Below are 24,865 nucleotides of genomic sequence, written 5' to 3'. Positions count from 1 at the left end.
TTGTCAAATAAAATCCATACTTTCTACATTACAGAGGTTAGAGCTAGATGATTAGAGATTAGAGAAATTGAAACAAAAATAATTTTTTAAATTTTCTCGAACAAAGCTTTAGACTAGCGGGTTTCTAGTCTTTATTATATTTTAAACTTGACGAAATCCCTCCGGCAACGGGGACATAGTCATAGCGTAAATTGTATACTAGCTTGTTGAGGATTACATGACGTGATAATCTACTTTTTTTTACTTTAATACTTTCAACACTACTATATAACAAATAATTTGAGATTATGTGACTGATTAAATGCTGAAGATAAAAGAAATATATTCATTTTGCTAAGATTATGTTTGCGTTTCATTGCTCAACAGCTGTTCGAAGGATCAAATATAAGGTGATAATCTATTCTTACTTTATATCACAAGATCCGATCATGTCTCAACATTCCCTACTCAAAGTCAATATCCCATTCACTGTAATTGATAAACTTAGAAGGTACACGAAACGTGTGTGAACAATGTTGCGTTATCCAGCTATTGTCGTGCGAAGTACCTACACGTCCTAGAGCTCTAGAGCTTTACACACACTGTTCCTACTCAAGTATTGTATCCTACAAATCTTCTCTCCAGATACTGTTTATTCAGGCAATACTATCGAGAATATATCTATTTATTTATTTATATTTAAAACTTGTCGAAAAAAATCCATAATTTCTACAGTATAACAGAGCTAGATCATGATTGATGAATAGAAATTAAAACATAACTGATTTTTTAAATTCCCTCGAACAAATCTTTCGACTAGCGGGTTTCTAGTAGTTTATATTTTATTATATACTAGCAGGCACCCGTCTAATTCTAAAGTGGTGTCAAGACTCAAGAGACTAAAATAATTATTACCTATTTAATTCACGTTTTTGACACCACTTGGGGGTCCACATTTTGGGCACTAAAATTATTATTCCTTGGTCAATTTTTTATTTTTTCATGCTGATTTGAAGACCATTAGAGCATTTGAACCAATCAAAAAAGTTTAAGTTGTATATCTTTTACGGTTTTTGCGGAAAGTCGTGTTAAAGTTGATGTCGTGGTGTCAGTAAAATGGTACGGATATATATATATATCGTCTCGCTTTATATATAGTAAGATTTTATCATTTATTTTATCTATTACATAGATATTATACCATAATATGTTCTAAATATTCTTCTGCTCAATTTCCGAACGGAACAGCTTCTGTGAAATAAGTATAAAGGTTATACGGTTTGTCGCGACATATTAAAATCTGCTTCGTTATTAACTATATTATTCTTTATCAATGCTTTTATTAAGTATTCTTGAGTAAGCTTTTGTAATTTGTTACAGTATCATGCCACGTCTCATATCTGATAGTTCTACAGATTAGTTAACTATTTGGTTGAGCCACTCCCTGTTGCTAGTGGTTACAATCCTATATTTCAGATTTTGTAACCCTCATTTAAAACGGTATCTTAATTTGTCTGATCACTCATTTCTGGTTTTGTTTTACTAGCTGCAACACGTAAAGCTACGTGAAGTACAGGTCGTTATTTGAAGTGAGAATGATCAAATGTAAGTACTGAATTACAATCTCATGCAACGGTGTCTCATAGTAGAGGCTCTTACGGGCAAAAAGACGTGTTTTCTGCTACGAGTTTAGAGACCTAACCGCTAATTGGACACAATAGTATGATGTCTAAGGATCGATAATATGTTAAGAAGTATAAATTTGGCCTTATTAGTCACGTGCTATACCAATGCGCGTTTTAAACTTTGACAGTCTATTACTCTAAAGCAAATAAAGTAATTATATCCATATTTTGTCAGCAATAAGATCACATTATTTTCTATTTAGTGTGAAAATATGAGCTAGAACGGACATAATCTCGCTGAGTTATAGCTGTTTGAAATTTATGATGAACGCGCGGGTGCGCGGGTGCCAATTGATAACAACTAAAATGCTTTTGCGCGTAGTGCGCGTCGAAAATTTGGCAAAAACGCTTGCGGAGTGACAATATTCAAACTTCGATTAAGTATATGAAGTGGGTACTTCTCGGAAAGGAAAAATTTAGGCAAACACGATGTGACTATTTTTGGGTTGATTTAATAGAACTGCAAAAAATTATTCAAACTTAGAGCAAAAAAGTCAAAATTTTTACCACTTTTTTGGATTTTTACCTCAGAACAAATAGAGGGATTTGTTTTATTTTTATACAATCTTGTGCGGCTGTCTTTTAGCTATCTTTATGCAAGTTTTGCCGACATGCCAACAAAATTAACTTGCTCAAAATATCAAAAAACATGGTTTTTTGGCCTATTTTTGGCCCAAAAATCGGTTTTTTGCGATTTTACCCCAGAACAATCAGTCCAATCATCTTGAAACCACTTTCAATCGATTCTACGGTCAAAAATACGTCTAGTAAGGTGTATCTGGGGTCCCTAACGTATCGAGCAGACAATGCCCGTAAGAGCCTCTACTATCACGTCGCGCGCACATGCAGCAATGGTGATCCAACTATGGGACTGTCTTTATCCTTTTATTTAGGCTGATGTCGCGGTACAAGTGTTAACATTGCAAAGTAAGAAGATCATATTACCACAAAATTGAACTTTGCATTTTAGTAGATATTTTAGTTTTACCGATGAGGGCAAAAATAATGTTCGGTGATGATTGATTGTAAACAGAAACGGTGCCCGGATGGTTCTAATGACCAATTTTAATCTTAACAAGTTTATAATAAAAATAGTAATAATCCCTCACAAGGGCACTGCACTGAGCATTCTTAATAGGAAAATGCCAATGTGTAGATCAGCAACTTTACGATGGAATTTAAACCTTATCTGACAAATATCGCGAAAACTTAAATTTTTGTATGCTCCAACGGCCAGAATGAATGACTCAACAAATAAAATTGTTTATCACAACGGGACAAGTCCCCATCCTCTTAAAAACACTTTGATCACAATGTGATACGTTAATAAGTTAATATAAACTTATAGAGGACGCTCGGTATCTGATTAGATGGCAGTTTAAGTGTTGGGTATTTCTCCGATCTGTATCAAGATATTGGCATTACTGATTAGATACAAATTTGAGTTTTATTTTGATGGCAAGATCTGTCATCAAAATTTGCCCCTTCAAAAACTCTTCGCTGAAGCGAAGTTATCTTTATGTTTTGGAATTGTTCAAAAAAGGACCGACACTGCAAAAGGTACAGGGTACATCGTTCAGCCATTTTGATTTCTAAGCAATTATCGTTAAAAATAAATAATACAATATTAGTTCTTCTTCGGGTGATCACGTGTTATATTGAGAGAGACGTTGATGAATAAGCAGGAAATGAAGTCAGCTCGCTACTTGTCACAAGCTTATCATACCTTTAGTCTTTACCTTTATGTTTATATTACATATTAAATATATAATTTACTATATATTTAATATTAATTACGTATAATATTCATCATACTCTTCTGCTCAATTTCCTCATTGAACTTGACAAGCATATTAATAAGTACCTACATTTTGTCCAACTTATCAAATTTCCGGCTTACCAGATTTTATAATATCTTTGTATTACTAAGTTACTTATGTCTTACTTGTCATGATATTTCAATTCTTTGGAATTAAAGTTTCAATAACTTGTTACAAATAGTCAATATTTTGCGTTATAATACATCAAAAAAGAAACGCCACTTTTGTACGGGATCAGGACATTATGAATCTCAGAATACCATAAACTACAACGTCTAAGTTTCGGCTGTAAGCCAACTACTCGACTAAGTCGTCTATAAGTTTAACCTTGCTTACAAGTAATAGTGCAAGTAATAGTGCTTTTTTACGGATGCACAAACAGAGCCAGTTTTATTCAGGATGTTTTAAAAGAGTTCAGAGTGTTTAAAGTTTAATTGTTCAACAGGACCGGTAATCCATCCGTAGAGTTAGAGAGTTTAGGACGGATTCTATTTTTTATAACACTCTCAGATTCGATACACTTTTCAACTATTTTACTTTATTAATTGCTACTTTGTTTGTTTACTGCACATTGTATATTTTTTCTCTTTTTCTTATTTAAAAACCAAACCCTAGTAGACACAGGCGGAAGCGAAGGCCTTTGTTGTTTGCATTATATTGTCTCTAGGTCGATATTAAGTTTGTTGAAATGTTAAATTTAAATTATGGTTTTATTAAATTTCGCGTTTAATTCCTCTCTCGTGCATCAATACTATAATCAACGTTATGTGATTATGATGACGTAATAATTTTACTATAATAGTGTAATGACGTAATCATATGTGTTACTTAAATACTTTAGATCGAGTGTTAAAGTACAACTCTTAAGATCTCAAACTTAAATTTTGTTAATTTTAATTTAAAACTTTATCAAGTTACAACTTTTCAGTTTACAGTGTTGTGCGCAAGCTTAACTTTGAAATACTATTACGACCAGGCTTTTAATAATTGTAACTATAAGTAGATTCGTCATCAAAAGAACTCAATTTATAGAACAGAACTAGCTCAATACTGATTCATCCTCTGACAAAGTGACCGAAAAGAAAAGAAATAAAGTTATTTGTACTGGTATATTGTTGCGTGTTAAACTGATTTTGTGTTATCAGAATGTTTAAAGATTTAGTTTCAACAGCTGTGACTTGTGAGGATCATCCCACTCATTCTGTTGTTCTAGGCTAATAAGTTTGTTTTACAAAGTCTATACCATGTATCTGGGGCGGAGTGTATTCCATATCCTAGCACCCTGCCTAAGTGTCCGTTATACAGATTACAGGGTGGTCATTTACTCTGGTACACCCTGTATATTCTGATCTCCTGAAAAAAAAACCAAAAGGCTACATCATTTTATAACACAGACTTTCTTAGTTTCAATACACTAAACGAATATTCGTGACTATTGAATATTCATGATCGTAAACTTTACCTTTGTTTTGCTCCTTGAACCAAAACCAAAAGGCTACATCATTTTATAACACCGACTTTCTTAGTTTCAATACACTATACGAATATTCAGTACTGAATATTCAATATTCATGATCAACAACTTTATCTTTATTACACTAATATACTCATTGAATATTCATATGTATAATATACTCTATTCAAGTTGTAATACACCGGATAACTTATTGAATAGTTATACAGTTATATAAAGTACAACTTACTCTGGTTAGTTAGCTCATTGTTCTGGATTGATGACTCACTTGTACACTTTGGATACTTTTTGAGTGATCGTTTGATATGAAGTCTGTACTCTATTCACTTGTACACTTTGAAAGTTTGAATACTAGCTTACTGTTTAGTGATTGTCAAGCTTATCCGACACAATATTTACACGAGTAATTCTATGTTTATTGGATAAACATTCGATCAGATATTGTTTAATAATTAACAACTTAACCTTCCAAAAGGACTTTCTCCGTAACCAGCTGATGACAATATAATGACTGTAAAATCCAACAACGTCACAATCTACGGTATCCAGGATGACTTTGAGAGGTACCTGTGGATCACATACCTGCTGATAGTGCTGATATCCTCCCTGCTAGGAGACAGCATCGTCCTCATCGCCTCCAACAGATGCCACGCTTTCAAACTCAACAAGTTCATCATCGCAGTGATCCAGCACATGGCCGTGTGTGACCTGGTGATATCAGGCTGCTTTATAATCCCCACTATCATATCAATAGTGGTAGATGGGTGGATCCTGGGGACCAACATGGCTTATCTCCAGAAGTACCTAGAGTTCTGGGTGTTCCCCATGAACTATATCTTAGTAGGGGTCTTGACTACCAGCAAGTACCTGCTGGTAAGGTATCCTCTCCGGACAAGATCCTGGTCGAAAAACAAAGCTCACTCCGTGTGTCTGGTGTTCTGGGCCACCTTTGCTGCGATATCATTAACCTCCCTGATAAGGAGACCCCACCTTATATTCGACTACACCAGCTACGAGTTCGACACAGACTACGACCCCTTGTCTTCCCCCAGTTGCTGGGACCAGTTTGCTCGGATAGTAAGCTACATAGTGTTCTGCATCCCCATCATCGTGATCCTAATGACAGTGCTGTCTCTCCGGTTCCTGGTGGAGGCTAGGGAGGTTTCCAGACGAGGGGGAGGTTCGCTGCGGTGGCAGGGTATTCTTACTGTGGTCATGACGGGGCTAGTGTTCTGTGTGTCCTCTCTTCCCTACACTGTTTACAAGATAATGTCTGTGTTACAGTTTGATGGGGACTTTATGATTCAGTTTGAGAGAAACTCGGAGTATTTGACGTTTCTGAACGTGATGTCCAACTTTTACATTTATAGCATGACTATTCCTAGTTTTAGGAACTTTCTGTGGTCTAAAATCCTGAATTTTCACCCGTGGATGTCACCTGATGGGTCCTTGAAGGGTATTAATATGAGGATGAGTCTCAGTACTCAAGAAGAGAGGACGGGAGATAAAGTTGATCTTGATAGCAATATTTTCAAAAGAATGAAAATTAGAAGCTGTAAAACAGTTCCCTCGCCGCTGCCTGAGGCAAAAAATGAAAATTGGAATTGAATTATTTCATGTTTTTTATGTGTTATAAACTATTGTCTGGTTGCCACGTTTGGATTTTGTGTTATTTGCAATAGTTGTTGTTTTGCTGACCTATGCTGTGTACATAATTTGATAAGATATTTTTTATTTTTAGTGTTGCAATATCTTTTTACTTTTAGATATAATGTTTTCAAACTAGTTCAGAAATTTGTAAACAAATACCGAAATTGTATAATAACAAAATGAATTGGATACAGTGAGAAGTTTCAACAGCTATAGATTAGCGATCTGATAAAATGAAAGACTAATAAAATAAAAAGTTTACTCGAAAAATTACCTAATTATATTTTAGTCATCAAAGTTCATACTGGCTGAATCTTCCTAAGTTCCACTTCCACAAACGTCCTCTCCTGTTTCCCATCCAACTGACATTCATTTTGAACTTTGTTTGAAGGAACCACTCTATCCTTGAAAAACAACACCTTAGTCCCGAGAAACCTCCTAAAGCTGGGTACAGTTAGACTATAAATATAAAAGTTAGACATAACATTCAACAGCGTCAACCACTCAGAGCTCCTCTCAAAGTTAACAAAACTAGGAGAGCTAGGGTCCTTGACAAAGTGCTCCATCATGGTGTAGATAGCGTAAGGAAGCGAGGAGACACAGTACACAAACCCCGTCATCATCACTGTTACACCACCCTGCCACCGGAGAGACCCCCTACTCCGGCGAGCTACCTTCCTGGCTTCAGATAGGTATTGGAGGGTCAATACAGTCGTTACCATGACTAACAGTATGGTGATAAAGTTCACTGTACTGATTAGAACATCAATGAATTTGCCAGCGTTGGATTCCAAACGAGAGTAGTCGGCATCAAACTCGTAACTTGTGTAGTCGAATATAAGGGCCTCATTGCACAGGAGCAGTGATGTGACTGAGATAGCAGCAAACCCACACCACACCAGACAGCACACCACGTGGGCCTTGTTGCTGGTCCAGTTCCGGGTGTGTAGCGGGTATCTGACCAGGAGGAACTTACTTGTAGTCAGCACTCCCACCAGCACGTTACACACTGGCAGAGCCCAGAACTCTATGAATCTGTGAGTGATTGCTAGGGTGTCTCCCAGGATCCACTTGTCTAGGAACATTGCAATTATTGTGGGCAGCACAAATGTTGTGGTGATCACCAGGTCACAGATCGCCATGTGCTGGATCACTGTTACTATTGATTTATTCAGTTTGAAGGCGTTGTATTTAGTTGAAGCGATCAGAACGATAGTATCTCCTATTAGCGAAGATACTAGAACTATGATTAGATATGAAAGCCACAGATATCTCTCAAAATCCTCTTGAATACCGTAGATTGTAGCGTTGTTGTATCTGACAGTCATGCTGTAAAGGAGAAGGGTGAGAGATTCAGATTGGTTCTTTGTACTTACTACTACTACTACTGATAGGATGGAGGCACGGGAGAAATAAAAGTTAAAACACGATTGAAAGAGCAAAGAATTAAATTGAAAATGAACACTCGCTCGTGCCCTTTGTTTTATGTAAGCTAGTTTTCAAGCTTCATTGAGTTTGAAAAAAAGAGCGACCATAAGACAATAAAACAATTGCAATTGTCGATCAACTTTAATTTCACTACAATGGACAAGTTCTGCATGCACGATGACGCAAAGCGATGCGAGGTTCTACTTGAAAAGTATATTAAAATCCTGAGACTGAGTTAAATAAGGAGGAGTGTGAACCAAGAGAAATGGGAATATTTAATACTACGCTACATAAGAGTAGTACGATTATAATATAGAGGTACAATTTAAAATTCCATTTGAACAAAGCAACCCCATAGTAAGAGTACAAAGCACAGTGAGTTGAGGTGTCCAATTTTCAATCACAAGCTCCAAATCATGCACCATTAAATCCATACTACATGAGGTATTGTATGTATTATATTTAAAGGGGTGAGCTCTCTCTCTCTCTCTAATAAAGTAATAACACAGTGACAAGAAAGTAGAAACGTGCTAAGTAATAAGTGTGAAGAGGGGACTGTGCTAAGTGGACGATCAAAGGAATCATCTACAAGCATTGTGGTCAAAGTTGTGGTCAAATTGCGCCAAAATTATATATTTTGGGCACTTATTTAATGCAAGAACACTGCGACCATAGAGACTGGGGTAAGTGGGCTCTCTCAAGCCCAGGTTATGGTTACCTCAACCTGGTGACCAAAACAGTTACCCTGGCCCCGCGCCACTCACCAGTCCAAAACAGCTGGTCGTAATAATATATATAACGTCCCTAACGTTAAAATTTCAGGCCATTATGATGATTCACGGGGCTCAGATTCCTGTGCAACAATGCTCAAAGAAAACTATAAAAGCATGATGTCATTTCAAGCGAGCACTGCCGTGCCCGTATAGAACTAATAGTCGGTACACGCAGCTGTAAGACATTATACAGCTATCATGTGGTCAGAAGTAGTACGTACAGACGTTAAACTTAAACACACTGACTAATCTGAAATTGTAGTGATTACTCAGACTCTGTACAGTAATACTCTGTAATACTGGGCTAGTTAGACAAGATTATAAAAAGCACTTTAAGTTTAAGCTTTCTTTGAGTGAACAACCAGCCCGTATCATACCCGCTTATCTGCATCCAAGAGAACGGGCTGCTGAACACTTAAGGTGTTTCGAAATCGTAGTGATTACGTAAATAATAGCACTGTAATACAGAGATAATTAGACAAAAGTAAAAGCACTCTAAGCTTTCTTTGAGTGAAAAAGCTTTTAAGTTTTTAGACAGTAAGTTAATAAATTGCACCGACTAGGTATACTGCAGTTAGGACTTAAAGATTTAAATTTAAAAATATATATATATATATATATCTATAATGTAGATAATGTCAGATCAGCGGTTTTAATATTCAAATTCAAATAAAACTCCGTTAATATGTGCAAACGGTTAACGAGGAAGAGTCAACAAAACAATCGTGTTGAGAGCAACAGAACAACACCTTTACAAAAGCTGTACCAGGTTGTTTACAGAACAATATTGTGAACTTGCTCTTGAAAAAGTCAATGTGAATGAGCTGAGGTTTACTAGCTTGGAGGGGGGTTCTTGAAACATACAAATGATACAAAATTCAAAAGAGGTTTACTAGCGTCCGCGTTCTCCCTCGAGCACATGCAGTGCTAGTTACTCCTCAATGATCAGGACTGAGGACAAGCAGCCTAAATTAGTCATTAGTATTTCCGGCTACAGAGCTTGAATAACAAAATGATAAATTCGGTGCAATCCAGAACATGTTGAATTCGATAATTAGCGGAACGGAGCTAAACGCTGATGCCAATCTTGATCTGGATTTCAATACGGTTGGTCTGCAGGGTGGTCTGTGCGGAGCCTCATAGCCTCAATTCCAAGCATTCCCTCTAGGTTATTCTGGTTTGGCACGCGGCCAACAATACTGCACAGAAACCACACGTGACATTTAATTACTTATGACATCAGTCTGAACTGGTTTCACATATTTCTGTATAATAGGTCTACGTAGATTGATCGCCCCTTAATCCGTTTGCAAATGACATAATTAGTGAATTATGTAACACACATATGTTAAAATTCACAATCTAGCCCTAATACTTTTATAGCGATCGGTGATTATCATTTAGAACAAAGGAAACTATTTGCAATATAACATCAATCGTCAAAGTTACATTTGACGATTAAAGTTTAAACTGTAACTGCTGTAACCTTAGGTTTTTAAAGATAACAGTTCACAATGTCGTCTGGCGGATGGGAACGTGAACACTAACAGTCTGAGTCTGTGGTTATCCCCGGTCCTGTAATTCCTGTCACGTTGGCATTTTTCCAGGTATATGACATTATGACACTAGGGCGTAGGGGACAAGGGCGGTAGACGCAAGAGCGGAGGACACGAGGGCGTAGGACACAAGGGCGTTACTTTTTTAAAAGGGTGAACACGAGGGCGAATCACATGATTCATTTAAGGAAAATATAGCTGAGATATTTAAGGAAAATCTCTCAATTTTTGGCTCGTTTAAATCTAGGTGATTATTTGTCACATCACTATGTTTTGTTTCAAATTTACGCGTGAGTAGATCCAATTCTTCGAGCTAAGCTTTACCTCAACCAGACTGTTGAGATCATGATCAAAAAACCCGTTTGTCCATGTTAAATTAGTGATTCATGTGATTCACCCGATCATCGTGTCCACCCTTGTGTCCTACGCCCTCGTGCCCTCCGCTATTGTGTCTACCGCCCTTGTGTTCTCCGCCCTTGTGTCCGGTTCCCAGAAACTCACGTGCTCCATTCTTTCATTAGGAATATTTCCGTGACAGTCGCTCTAATGCACTTGTAAATTTGAACTGTCCCAACACTAAAAACACTACTCATGCGAACAACATTTGAAGTCATATTGGGATTGTCAGCTCAGAGGACTGTACATACAAGATATTAGGAACAAACTAGCAAATAGTAGTGGTCACTGCAAGGGTGGTCACTATACAAGGGTGGTGAGGTACGTCACTAGATTAAGGTACGTCACCACAGTTGGAGCTATCATGACAACATTAAGTCGCGTGCTGTATAAGGTAGGTCACCACAGTTGGAGCTATCATGACAACATTAAGTCGCGTGCTGTATCCCCGTCAGGAGAGGAGGACGTTAAACAGTAAATATATGATTACAAGAGTAAAGTGGACCCCTCTCACCACGTAGTGGAGAAGTGCCAGGATCATGGGGTTATTTAACCGTGATAATACAGGGGTCCTCCAAGCGAGGCACGGGCAATGCGCATTTTTTATAACCTTATTTTTAGTATGATTTTTACTTTAACTTATGAATTTTAATTTGGTCAACAAGATGGTTAGATGGTTGTACAATCTTTGAACGTAAAAACAAAACTGAACAATGACACAGAACTGTACGTACCCAAAAACATATGTAGATGAAAAAATATGTTTTTGGTTTCATTGGTGTTACGTAAAATCAAAAATATATATTCAGTTTTTACATATTGAGTATTATATATGTATAATGTACGGTTCCCGTATTGTTTGTTGGCTTTTTGGCGTAGGTGCCGAACATTTCTTCTTCGACATTAGTCTTTCATATTGCTATTTGACCCTCCAACTATAGAACAACTGTACGCTTATCATGAATTCTATTAGAACAGACGAAAACACCCTGAAGCTCGTTGCTTTACTGTTTGGCTGATTGAACGAAGTGTTGATCGACGGTGACATCAGAGAACGCTGACGATAAGCATCAATGGAAGGAAGCCTCCTGACGTACTGAGCAGCTAAACTAACGACTGGCATCAAAACCGATAAAGATATCAGCCATCACGGCCTTGTAAGCCGTTATTAGCCATTAGGGCTGGCTTTAACATTGTTCGGAGATTAATAACTTTGCAAACCGATAATTTCCGGACGAAGTATCTTTTAATCGATGCCTGATTCCACTACTACCACTTGGTCACATACCAGATTGCCTGTATTACGGTGGTAGGATGATTCTCTGATCAGTACACTTCTCACAACGATTAGGAGGATCAGAATGCTCAGCATGATATAGATACCAAAAGTAGCAGCTGTTGTCCGACTGTTTTCAAACTGTTGTCCTCAACAGGAAGTTTCTTTTCTCTTTAAAAAAGGGTTAGAAAACTATTTCGATCCCACATAGTCACTCACTGCTTGTGAAGAAGTAATGTGATCTGAATTAGGGTCGCTGATCTGAACTTTCATCCGGACACAACTCTTTTCTGGAACTACTGGAAGTGACACATTTCGGTTTTGGACAATAACCGTGTGCGGACGAGAGATTATCGATCTTTTTGTCCGCCGTTTTATGACACTGAATCTGCACCAGTACAAGATTGGATTTAGAGTAGCATTGAGAACTGGACAATTAACATTGACGATCAACCAGGCGTAGTAACCCATGAACACGCTGGTGAAGTAGGGCTCTGGATAGGATTTATCAGGATGAAATGTAATCCCCATTAGGAAGATGCCGTGACATATGAAGACAGGAAGGTTGCATATCAGAAACGTTGCTGTAAACAAAGCGATTGTTGAGGTTGCTTTCTTGTTGTTTTCCTGGTTTGAGTTGGTTGGAACTTTCGTGGTGGCGAGTTGTTTATAGCATATGACAAAACTTACAAAACAAATCAAGGGAAAAGTTCCGGCCATAAATCCTACAACTCCTGAATCAATTTTAAAAAGAATTGAGCTGCCTGTGCCGTTACGAAAATCGACTAAAATGCAGTGAACTTCATTTGAAGCGAATGCAACATACGCCCCATCTTCATTTCCTGACGTAATAACCGCGTTATAAGCAGTTAAGAAAACTTCAAAAGCAAAGAAAGCTGCAAGGGCAAAGTGTTTCTTAAGCTTCAAGAAGGGAAGTACAATAGAAGTCGTGCGTGCCACGCTCATAAGAACAACTAAGAACATAGAGCCATACTGAGAATCGCTGTACAGTATGAACCAGGCCTTTCTGAACATCTCGTTGGAAAAGAAGACAGGTTTGCGGTGAGAAGAAGAGAGAAAGGGTAACTGGGATATGAGCTATACAAGTCCAGACATCAACAGAGCAGATTGCTATGTAAAGAAGATAAGACAAGCTTCTGTTCCCACTCCTCCAGAAGAACCTCAGAGACAGCATGTTGCCCGGAACCCCCACCAGGGTACTAAGGATCAGTAATGTTCCTAGGACCTTGTCACATACCTGCATCGAGTTTGTAGCCGCTTCATAATTACCTTTGTAATGGAACAGTGCCTCGTCAAAATCGGTAGAGTAGTTCATGCTGATAATATCCGCTGATAAGGGTTAACGATTAATGTTATACAAGATGGATATTATGGGAGATGACGTTTGTTTGCTCGACACGTGATTGTGATTAATTAGACGACAAATAGATTGGTACAAAATCAGTTCAAAGGACATTTTTTTGACAATGCAAGTTTTTAGTTGTCTTTCGCGTCCAAGTAAAAAGGCAGCAACAACTCCCAAATCCTCAAGAGATTGTCTTCGAACTCACAGCTATGAAATTACAACGAACGAGTAGGTATAGAAGCATTATAATAAACATGGCCGCACGAGAGAATTGTCCATAGAACTCACACGTTCCAGTTAGTAATTATATTTAATGTCATTGTTCTTTAACCGAAATAGGATGTTGCAAGAAACATTTTTCGAATCTTCTACGTCACTATTACATCACTATTACGTCACTATTTCAAATCTACGTCACTAAAGCTTCTCTGTGATAAATGGAACCCACTGTATCAGTGCTTTTCATTCAAACAAGTAAAAACGAATATTTTATGTCATGTTTCCAGGGTTTGGACTGGAATTGCCCGCTTAAAGAACTTCTATCGCGTTACATTACATAATTTTCTCAATAAATGTAATAGATTTGTAGTGTTGTAATTAGTTTAAAACTTATGCTACCTGTAACTTTACTAGACAATCTTTGTTCTTCAGTAGTAACTCTCAACGATCTTTGTCTTACAGCATTAGTCAGAAAGATCATGACGTATCAAACGTAGTGACTTCAATATACAGGGTGCGCCAAAAGTCAGTGGGCATACGTTGGCCTTAATAGCTCAGTCACTGAGTGCCCAATTGAAATAATTCTTTCTGATATGACTTACTACCACTACTGGTTCGAGGAATTTTTTTCAAATGAAGGTTCATTTTTGCATTTATTTGATAGTTTGGATAGTCGGATTGAGCTAAATTTTATTGAATTGTGTTTGGCCATTCGAATTACGTTTAAGTCCTGGAAAAATTAGAACTGTAGCTTCTCAGATGACCGAGATATGAAGCATAACGAGTTTATTCATTACGTGTGATCAGGTGATTGGTTTACCTAATCACGTGATTAGGTGACCCCGCTAACCACCCCGTTAAACATTATGGGAATTGTTAAGGTTGCCCAATTAAGGTGTCGTGTCACGGTGTCACATAATCACCCAGTCAATTTTGTGAACGAGATACAGAAAATACTTGATAACTTCGTCATTCATGTTTTCAGATCATATGCAACATTTAATAATCTGCCGTCTCTGAAAAATTAGGCATTCAGCATGTTCAGAGAAAAAAATATAAGTGTTTTAGTATTGAATGGGCGTGGTCTAAAATATTCGAATTTTCCAATTTTGACGACGGAATCCTCGAACCAGTAAGTACAGTATGCCATCTGCAAAGCAACAGCTCTCAAATATAAAGCACGGCGGAGCTATTAAGGCCAACGTATGCCAACTGACTTTTGGCCCACCCTGTACATTATCAGCGCAAACGCTCGCTCCTGGATAAAGTAGTCTTTTATTGACTTATTTCAGTTTGGCATATTACCAAGCATTGTTGGATGTAAGCCAGAATTTATAATGATGATGACATCGTAGAGATCGTGTAGAGATGCACTGTATAGTTCCACTACATAACAGTCGATATTGATAAGATTTCCAGAAAAAATCATAGCAATGCTCATGTTATTTCAGCGATTTCAAAAGTTGTTATAAAAAACACGATGATGAAATAGATAGCGGCAAAGAGCCCAATTCCTAACGGTTTTAAGTCACTGTTTATTATTGCTTGTAAATAAGAAATTCCCTTTTCAGTTCCCTGCTCTTCATATTTTGTGGTTACTTATAATTTTCACTTATAATTATCGACCATTTCTCAAATAATAAATTATCTTACGATAAATTTGGATTGGAATTCTAATTTTCCATTCAGCTGACTTAAACAAAGGAAACATTCGGATGCATAGTTGTTTGAGGGGTTTAAGAAATGTGTTATATTTATTAATATCATAGCAGTTGTGAAAGTGAAAATAATAAAGAATGTTTGCAAAAATGTCATTATCACGAACATCTGTCTTATTTGGTCGACGATAAAGCTAGAGATATAAAGAACAAAATAATTTCAATCTCTAATATGTGGTCATGTTGTCATGAAAAGTAGCCCGATCATTCAATCTGAAACTCTGAAAGAAAGTTTCCAAAAGTTTATTTCAACTGAAAAGACACGCTGAAAACTGTAAAACATTAATCTTGGCGAAATTACTTTGACGCGAAGAATATTTCATCAACTCACTCAATATCACATCAATCTATATACACGATCAGCAAACGTTTTCGCTTTTGAACTACATTCGAGAGGAAGTTTTCAAATGGTTATGCACAATATGATAGTATAATTAATTAAGATCACTAACAAGTCTATATTAGCCATGACACTTTACAACCTGAAAGTTTTCCTCCTTTTTTAATAATAATGATTTTCTGAAAAAAATTAGCCAAATCGACTAACGCAGCAGTATAATAGCAGATTTTTCACCAATGCCTTGAAAATTGAAATAGATTTTAATCTACTCGATCAAAATATGTCAGTTAAAGGATTGTCTAGAAACGGAAAGTTCCTCGGTGCAGTACTGTTCACTATTGTTCCTTGATGTTAAAGTTTGCGTTCTAATCGAGGTACTGTGTTAACTGTTCACTATTGTTCCTTGATGTTAAAGTTTGCGTTCTAATCGAGGTACTGTGTTAACTATTCACTATTGTTCCTTGATGTTAAAATTTGCGTTCTAATCGAGGTACTGTGTTAACTATTCACTATTATTCCTTGATGTTAAAGTTTGCGTTCTAATCGAGGTACTGTGTTAACTATTCACTATTGTTCCTTGATGTTAAAGTTTGCGTTCTAATCGAGGTACTGCTACTATGTTAACTATTCACTATTGTTCCTTGATGTTAAAGTTTGCGTTCTAATCGAGGTACTGCTACTATGTTAACTATTCACTATTGTTCCTTGATGTTAAAGTTCGCGTTGGCCAGCTGTGTTTTTAGTGTCTGTTGAACTTTTATCTGTATTCTGCGTTTTATCTAGAAATGATTTCATTTCCTTATCTTCAGGTGCTTCTTATCTCTGAAACATTAGATGTCAAAATTTAGATATGTTTAACACCATACATTTCATAATTAGTGATAAGTAGGATTTGGTCGTAAGGACTAAGTAGCACTGTAAGATAGGGTATTGGAGGTAAAGATGAATATGGGGTGTCTCCCTGGAATATTTGCTGTTATCGCACATTTCATTTCAACCTAATATTCTGCTTCTCAATGAGTCAACGCCAGAAAATAAACTCGCTAACTATTATCAGAATTCGGCTACATAACTATATCATAACGTTGTTTAGAAAAATTTTAAATCCACATATAATTGATACATACATATCTGATATATACGTATCTGATATGTAGATTGATTGAAGTTGATATTTCGTTTTACTGTCCACTCTCTCCAATTCTAAATTTAATCTCATTGCTCTTCTGGATTCAACTACAACTAAAAGTGTTAACATTTGCATTTCAAGCAATGGTGGATCACGAGTCTTAAACGTTCAGGAACCGAGTAGTCAAGTGTTGCATTATTCAAGTGCAAGTGCGCTTAACGTGGCCTGCCCGCCTACTAAACGGTGCCTTTTCTTCGTTTCATTCCCACAGCTTTCTTTTATTAAAGAACTGTTCTATTGTGAGATAATTGAGGAGAAGGCTGCTACTGCTTGTGGTGTATGATATAGGGCCGGCTCCAAAGTTGTGTCTGTGATAATACTATAATAACGCGTTAAACATCATACCAGCACCCTTGACCCTGGATTGTCAAGTTATTTACATATTGAGATCAGAATTGAATCCCTCTTCTCTCTGCAGTCTGCTAGTGCTAGTCTTCTAGCTCATGAAAATGCAAAAGCACAGAATTAAGATCCATTGCCGAGAGTAAACACAATAAATTTTGAGGCAATATTATATAGAACTAAATCTCCTTAAATTTTGGAATTGATGACATTAACTTTATTTCAAGTTACAATAACGTTAGAGACATCAATTCGAAAACCCCTCTTCCCCTTGGGCTTGACTTAATTTGTGACCTTAGAGTTTAAAAATTTGCCACGTTAACTTGTATAACAGCACACTGCTCAATGCGCATTTTACCCACGTAAGATAAAACCATCTAATTCCTGTGTTTCTATACTGCAGGAAACTCTTTATCTCGTTAAACTGCGAGCCACCCCGAGTTTGTTTTCCTGTTGGACTCTCTTAGCCAATGGAGTCTCTAACCAATGAGCAGGCAGAACGGACAGCGTCAATAACGTTCGAACCAACCAGAGACCATATTATGAGATCTGAACGATTTCATTGGCCGGAGAATTACGATATTCCGACATGAGCTCGCTCATTAAATGTCATATAATGGTGAATTTGTATGTACGCCATGTTATAGCGTTGATGTTCAGTGTTTAACAGAAAAACTAGCAGGTTCACAAAGGAGACCACCAAAAAGTCGGCAAAACTATGACAAGTTTTCTTTTCCATGTAAGGATGCCAACCTTTGCTCTTAAAATCAGATCTTACCGAAGAAATACTGCTTAGTTTAGTGGTAAAATCACGATCACTAATTGATAATTCGAATCAAACAACTTATGTAAACTTGAGAATTAGGTTATACAACCAACGTTAAGTCAAAGTTAACAAACTTACTTGACGAAAGTAGAGCATGAAGATTGATAAGGGTTTCCTAGGACAGTAGCTTATTGACTTTGTGGACTCTGGTTATCTTGAGTTATCCTGAAAGTTATCATGAGAGATATCATGATAAAATTTTGAAATACTGATCACCTAATTTTTACTCTTATACAAATTAAATATCTCATCTTAATCTCGATGTATATAAGTTTCTGAATTTCTAAAACTGAATATAAAACTAACTCACCAAATTGCTGTTAGCGACTTTTTAAGTTCTCAACCACCAATGGCCAGGATGTCGTGTCTCAAGTTTCTAAGATCTGCTTTGAAAACGGTCGTCACTAATTAGTTGATACTTGCACTCTGAATAAGTTAACAACATTATCATAAAGTCATAAGTTGTGATATCTATCATCATTACTTAAATTTAAATAAATAATTTTCGATTAATATTCTTTTGACTTTTGACAATGAACTTACCTTTTTTGCCTCACTACTACTGACTACTCGCCATCCAGGTGGTCAGATATCTGATGACCCTTCAATGTTTGTCGCTTGCATGGCTTCGTAGTGTGGATGTTGTTTCTCTGAAGCTTCTTTAAGATCTTTAACCACTTCCCTGAGAAGAGTGATGATAACGATTGTATTATATTCATGGTGCAAAAACGCATTTAAAGTATCAACGTTATAATAACATATATGATTATAAAGGAGCAAAGAACGTATTTTCTTATCGACAAAATATAAAAGAAAATAAACTGTAAAATGTAAATCCACTATCAATATCTATCATAAAATGAAAGTCAGCCAAACGATCTATCATATTACTCCCTGTGTCCTCTATGTCATGCCAAGTTGTGGGACTTTGCTCATTTGCAGACTTTGTTCTTGTACCGTTCTGAGCACCAAACATTTTTTATACAATGTACACCACCTCAGAGCTCAAAATGTTCCGAATGTAGAATATGGTAACTTTGTCAAATATTTTAAAGTGATATGGAAAGAAACCTGTAAATCAGATAACTCACAAAATAAGAAATGAATAAACAATGCATATCAGTTCAACTGAAACCTTGACCATATAAACCACGAGATTACCTGTGCAAGCTAGTTTATCTATCAGTGCTGATGCCTTTTTATAGTAGGAAGTTTTGAAATATTAAAGCTGCTTCGGCTGTCGACTAGTGCCATTTCTATGATTTTTTTACTGAAATTATTGATTTGAAAAAATATATTTTTTACTACAATATTTTTATCCGGAGATTATTCCACGCTTATATTATGGGTTTTTGTAAAAAAATGTGAACTATCTTGTAGCTCATGTCAGATAATCATCATTAAATCATTTTTAGAATGAGCACATACTTTATACTATATACTATATACCCATACATTGACGGATGTTACTCGTATAAATTTCTTCGAAGTAGCCGATGGCAAGTGCTACGAAGTAGCGCGCGCCGGGCCAGACCATTAACAATGATCAAACCCATACAGTATATACACTACTAAGAGTTTATCACAACCTAAAATCGTTTCAAACTTATAAACCTGGTATGTAGCTGTTATCGATAACTGTTCTCATTGTGAACCAAGTCCTTCTTGTCATTTGAACGGTGTCTTGCAGTCTGCTGCTCCTTTTTATTGAGTCTGTATCGTATATCGTGAAAATAATTACAATACAACGTATATGTGTTCGTATAAAGTACGTTGTCGATTATAGAATTTTGTTGTGTTAAATTTTGGGATCTAAGTCAACCTACTTATTATAAAGAAAAGGATATCTTAGTTAAAGATATAAAAAAGTTGTAATGGTTTATTCGGACGGTCATCAATCGTAACATCAGCTCTCGACCGCGATGGGCAATAACTCGCTGGGAGTGGTAGTTTGATGAAATATGTGAATGAAATATGTGAAATATGTGAAATATGTGAACCGTGTTATACCCAAATCTTGTTAACGCTGTCATGCAATAAATGTACAAGTGTCAGTTCTTGCATTGCATTAACCTGAAGCAAATATGTATGATATTTATATTTTATACCTGGCCTTGAACAACTAAGCTCCTTTACATAATTGAAATCATTCCCGGATTTGCAGGTAACTTCACTGCTCCCTTTGTTGAGAGCTCCAAAGTTCGAGCATGTCACTTCCACCACGGTTCCTGGTGGTACTGGGAACTGTTCCGTCGTTTCGAACGTACCCGTCCACTCAGCCTTTAGTCCACTGCAGCTTATAACTGCATGATGATTTAATATTAAAAGATTTTTGTTATTCGCATTATTCGCTTTATTCGAATAATTAATACCATAAACGGGTCATTTTTAATATATAATGAGGCTTCAAAAGACTTTTAAATCATTCAGTGGCGTGACGTTGCCTGTTGGCATCTCCTCCCCTTTTGGCGCCCCTCCCTAAAATTGAACAATTATGTGATTTTAGAGGGTACACAGGTAAAATCTCTAAAAAAGTGTGGTTCTAGAGCAAACCACTAGAGCAAACCACGCAGGTTTGCTGGTACCGCTGTTTAGATTTTCAAAATTTTCTCACATTAAAACACCCATCCCCCCCACGCACAGCGGGTCAGCGGGACCTTCATTACACCACTGCTTCGGTCCCTCCAATTTTAAGAAAGCAACAACTTACTCCATGTGCAGTCACTTTGTTGTGTTCCTGCTCCAGAGGCTACCCCTTTTCCAACTGGACAGGCAGTGCAGGTATCAGCTGTGTTTGCTGCAGCACTCCATTCATCTGCCGGACAGGCTGCACAGCCAGTTGACTGATCCAGATACTGGCCCGCAACACAATCTTCTGCAAGTATAGTCGAGTTTAGTCAAGTATTAGTTGCAAGTTTCAGCCGCAGGCAAGCAGCTTAAGATTGGAAGTACCCTTTTAGGGATGGTTCGCTTTTATTTGAATATTGGATAAGTGTCAAAGTGTGTGCGGGTGGTGTTCACGTACAATAGTTGCATTTCATTCACAGGAATTCCTTTCGAGCATCGGTGATGGGACCTCATAAACGTATAGTAATACCAATTATTGTACAAATACTAAACTTTGCTTGTTGACGTCAGTATTTCAGTCTATGTTTATTCGCACACATTATTGCATTTCTAAGATTAACCCTTAAACAGCGAAGAGCACTCCATGTGGAGTGCCACTCCAATGTTTTGCCATTTGTGTTCCACATGTATTAGCAATAAGCAATACCGGTGATACGCCAGCTATCTATCGGCAAGAACACTACCTATCGCCTAAACTATCTGTTTTTTACAAAAATTATTATTTAACATAGTTATGGTTAATTATTAGTTAAAAAAAGGCCAAAAATTGCATTAAATATGTCTAGCGGAGAACCGTCCAGTTGGACGACTAGGTATATGTTACTTTAAAGTGATCTGATTGGTAAGTAAACACCACGTGGACAGCGGATCACATGTCATGTCACAAAGCGCATTGCAATCCAATCGGAGGAGCTTCAAATAACTCAATTATTGAGTTGCACCTTTGAGCTAATGCTCGCTAGTATAAAAACCAATGAGAGCGCACGATTCTCTCTTGTGACTGATATTAACGAATCACGAAACCGAATCAAAATATTCGGTAATTTGTCATCGATGATTTATGCTTTGCTCCTGTATTTGTCTTCCTATAAAGAAACCCGGCTACTGTGATTGTGATATCGGCCGCTCTTCTTCATTGTTCTTCAGTGTGATTTGCATTCATAGCTGGCATAATTTCGGCAGATGCTCTCATTTGATAGTTTGATGTCGTTTTTTGCAAAATTGCGAATCCCCACTTCGTAGCCAACAAAAAGATTCTTACATTTGAAACAACTGTATTGTGCAATCAATTTAAAATACATTTTGTGTTTCAGAGTTGCAGCTCAGCACTTATATTCTCCTTTATGGACAAGGAAGTTGGTATTCTATTGAAATAGTACAGCTACAGCTAAGTTCAAATCGACAGTAAAAATAATCCATTTATTTTGTGTGTTGCAATCTATTCAATTACGTTCAAAGCTGATACTTTGACAAACTTTTCTCATTACGTACGTGTGAACATCAAGAATATAGTTATTAAACCAGTGCTATTTAATTTTAAAGGAGTAACAGAAGACGATAACAAAGAGAAGCCGCAGAATGCAGATCGGAAAGCTGTACGACCTCACTAAGTACGGAACTGATTTGATGGATCAGAGGATAGGGTTAGTTTAATTGTCACTAAAATTCCTATTAAAAAAGTACTATGTGTATTATGTGTAGTATTACTCGAGTAGTACTAATAATAATAATATCTGAACATTTTAGAAATATTTCACAAAATGAACAAATGTTCTTGTTTCAGTCGATACAGTACCAAGGTGAAATCCAACAAGTGGAAACACTGCGTGTGGTATTACATTCTGGACACCACAAGGGTGAACATCCACACTGTCGTCCAACTAAGCAATCCATCAGAGTGGACTCATTCAGGTGGAATAAGTGCTATCTCTCATGAAGCCTTGGCTAATAGAAAAGCCCATCATTGGACTGTTAGAGCACATGTCCTGACAGCAGCATTCAACATAACGGGGAATCCTAAATTTCGGAGGACAGCTGAAGTCCCAAACAGCATGATTAGTTTCCCCAAGAAAGTTGAAAGCAAGAAGCAGTGTCGTGACTGCCTCTCGAACTGTAAGGGGAAAGACTATAAAAAACAGCAAAAAGGTTTCAGCTGTTTATAGCATGTGTGAACTGTGTGGTGATAGGATTTGCCATAAACATCACATGGTGCAGAATGTGCATCTCCTCTTGCTTTATGAAACTTGCTAATGAATCACAATCCTGGTTGTGCAAACTGTTTAAAATCTTCAACCCGTGAATTAGGGTCTTTTGAATTTATCCATGTTTAACAATCAAGTTTTCTTTGCAAAAACTGACAGAAATGGGCTACAATTATTACAAAAATTCGGCAAATAAATCCATGTATTACTATTGACACAACCAGGGTTGCGAAATATGTTTACTAGTTTATTATTTATTTTATCATTGAGATTCTTTGAAATTATGATCGCTTGTTTTTGTAGCATATAATGTTGTTTTGTTTCTTATCAAGTTATCAGTCAAAATTAACGCAGTTATAAATATCGTGTGCACGATCCATTATTGCTGCATATTTCTAAATTTCAAACTGTGATGAAATGAGCCGATTATAAAATGATAGGACGAAATTGTTGCCGTTGATTTAGCCTGTGGCATATTCACAACATTTATTTTCTAAGATACCAGGAAAAAGTTATTTTATTTTTCAAACCTCACAGCCTCATGGCTAAAATAAGACCAAGCTCTGCAATAAAGCAAAAAGAAAGAATGGAGCTTTGTACCTCAATTCTCGATACTAAATTTCCCTCGCCTTGGTTATGGTAGAGTATGTTTGCGCTAAATGAAATTAGTTAGCGCTAGTTTTAGATGGGTGCGCTATTCTATTCTCCATATATAGTTAGCGGTAGCTACCAGTACCACAAACTGTCAAAATTGAACCTGGGATTTTGCGATATTTATCGTTAGCTAACCCGAACCGGCGTTAGTGAGCGCTTCGTCAGTAAATTAGAAGGTGCTAGTTAGTGCTATCATTAGCGTTAGCTAGCTCAACGTAACAGTATAGTAAGTAAGTTGTGGCAGTAGAAAGTAAATAGCAATAAGCAAGTAAATTATTATTGCAGCCATACTCATAGTTAAATGAAGCACAGTAGTGCCGTTACCGTAAGCGCTATAACTAGCGCAAGTCATGCTAATTTACAGTTACACTTCCTTCTGCTAGCGCTAATGAGCGTCAAGCGCCGGCTACTGCTTATACTGCTAGTGCTAGCGGCAGCACTGATGAGCGTCAAGCGCCGGCTACTGCTACTGCCAGCAGCAGCGCTAATGAGCGTCAAGCGCCGGCTAGTGCTACTGCTAGCGGCAGCGCTAATGAGCGTCAAGCGCCGGCTACTGCTACCATGCTAGCGGCAGCGCTAATGAGCGTCAAGCGCCGGCTACTGCTACTGCTAGCGGCAGCGGTAATGATCGTCAAGTGCCGGCTACTGCTACTGCTAGCGCCAACGGGCGTCGGGCGCCGGCTACTGCTGCTGCTAGCGCTAACGAGCGCCGGCTACTGCTACTGCTAGCGCTAACGAGCATCGGGCGCCAGCTACTGCTACTGATAGCGCTAACGAGCGTCGGGCGCCGGCTACTGCTAATGCTAGTGCAAAGAGCGCTGGCTGCTGCTAGCGCCAACGAGCACTGGCTGCTGCAACTGCTAGTGCTAGCACAAAGAGCGCTGGCTGCTGCTACTGTTAGCGCTAACGAGCGCTGGCTGCTACTATGTACTACTGCTAGCGCTGGCTGCTGCCACTGCTACTGCTAGCCCTAGCCATTTTGCTTTGTTGTTACCACTACACTTTTAGTATTACTATTACAAAAAACAAATCATTCATTGAAATGATGATAACAATGAGAATAAATTGATGACGATAATTCACCAAAATATTTTTACTGAACACTTTTGTCATCCTGTGTTTCAATTTGTAAAACAGTATAAATTCAATTTTTGGATACTGCGAGTCCAGCTGCAAGCTGACGGTACGCCTGTGTGTGACTAGGCAAAGATTTTTCATTTTACCGATAGCGAAGGTAAATTTCGGTAAGCAAAATGAAAAGTTAGTCACTGTAAGGCTTTTTCAGCTTCATTAATGAACCTTTAGGATAAACAAGCTGTATATTCAAGCTTTGAAAAGGGGAAAC

At 37.4% G+C, this 24,865-nt stretch overlaps 1 protein-coding gene across 1 annotated transcript in view; it reads left to right on the top strand.

The window, feature by feature from the left end:
- LOC134813142 (uncharacterized) overlaps positions 1-24,865 on the top strand; it is a 74,951-nt gene that overhangs the window by 26,372 nt on the left and 23,714 nt on the right. The gene's annotated exons all lie outside the window — the stretch shown is intronic.

This window comes from Bolinopsis microptera, chromosome 3 (assembly GCF_026151205.1).
Source record: "Bolinopsis microptera isolate Bmic1 chromosome 3, MBARI_Bmic_1.0, whole genome shotgun sequence".
NCBI classification, from domain to species: domain Eukaryota; kingdom Metazoa; phylum Ctenophora; class Tentaculata; order Lobata; family Bolinopsidae; genus Bolinopsis; species Bolinopsis microptera.
The sequence above is the reverse complement of the archived record's forward strand: the minus strand, read 5'-3'. Positions and strand labels throughout refer to the sequence as shown.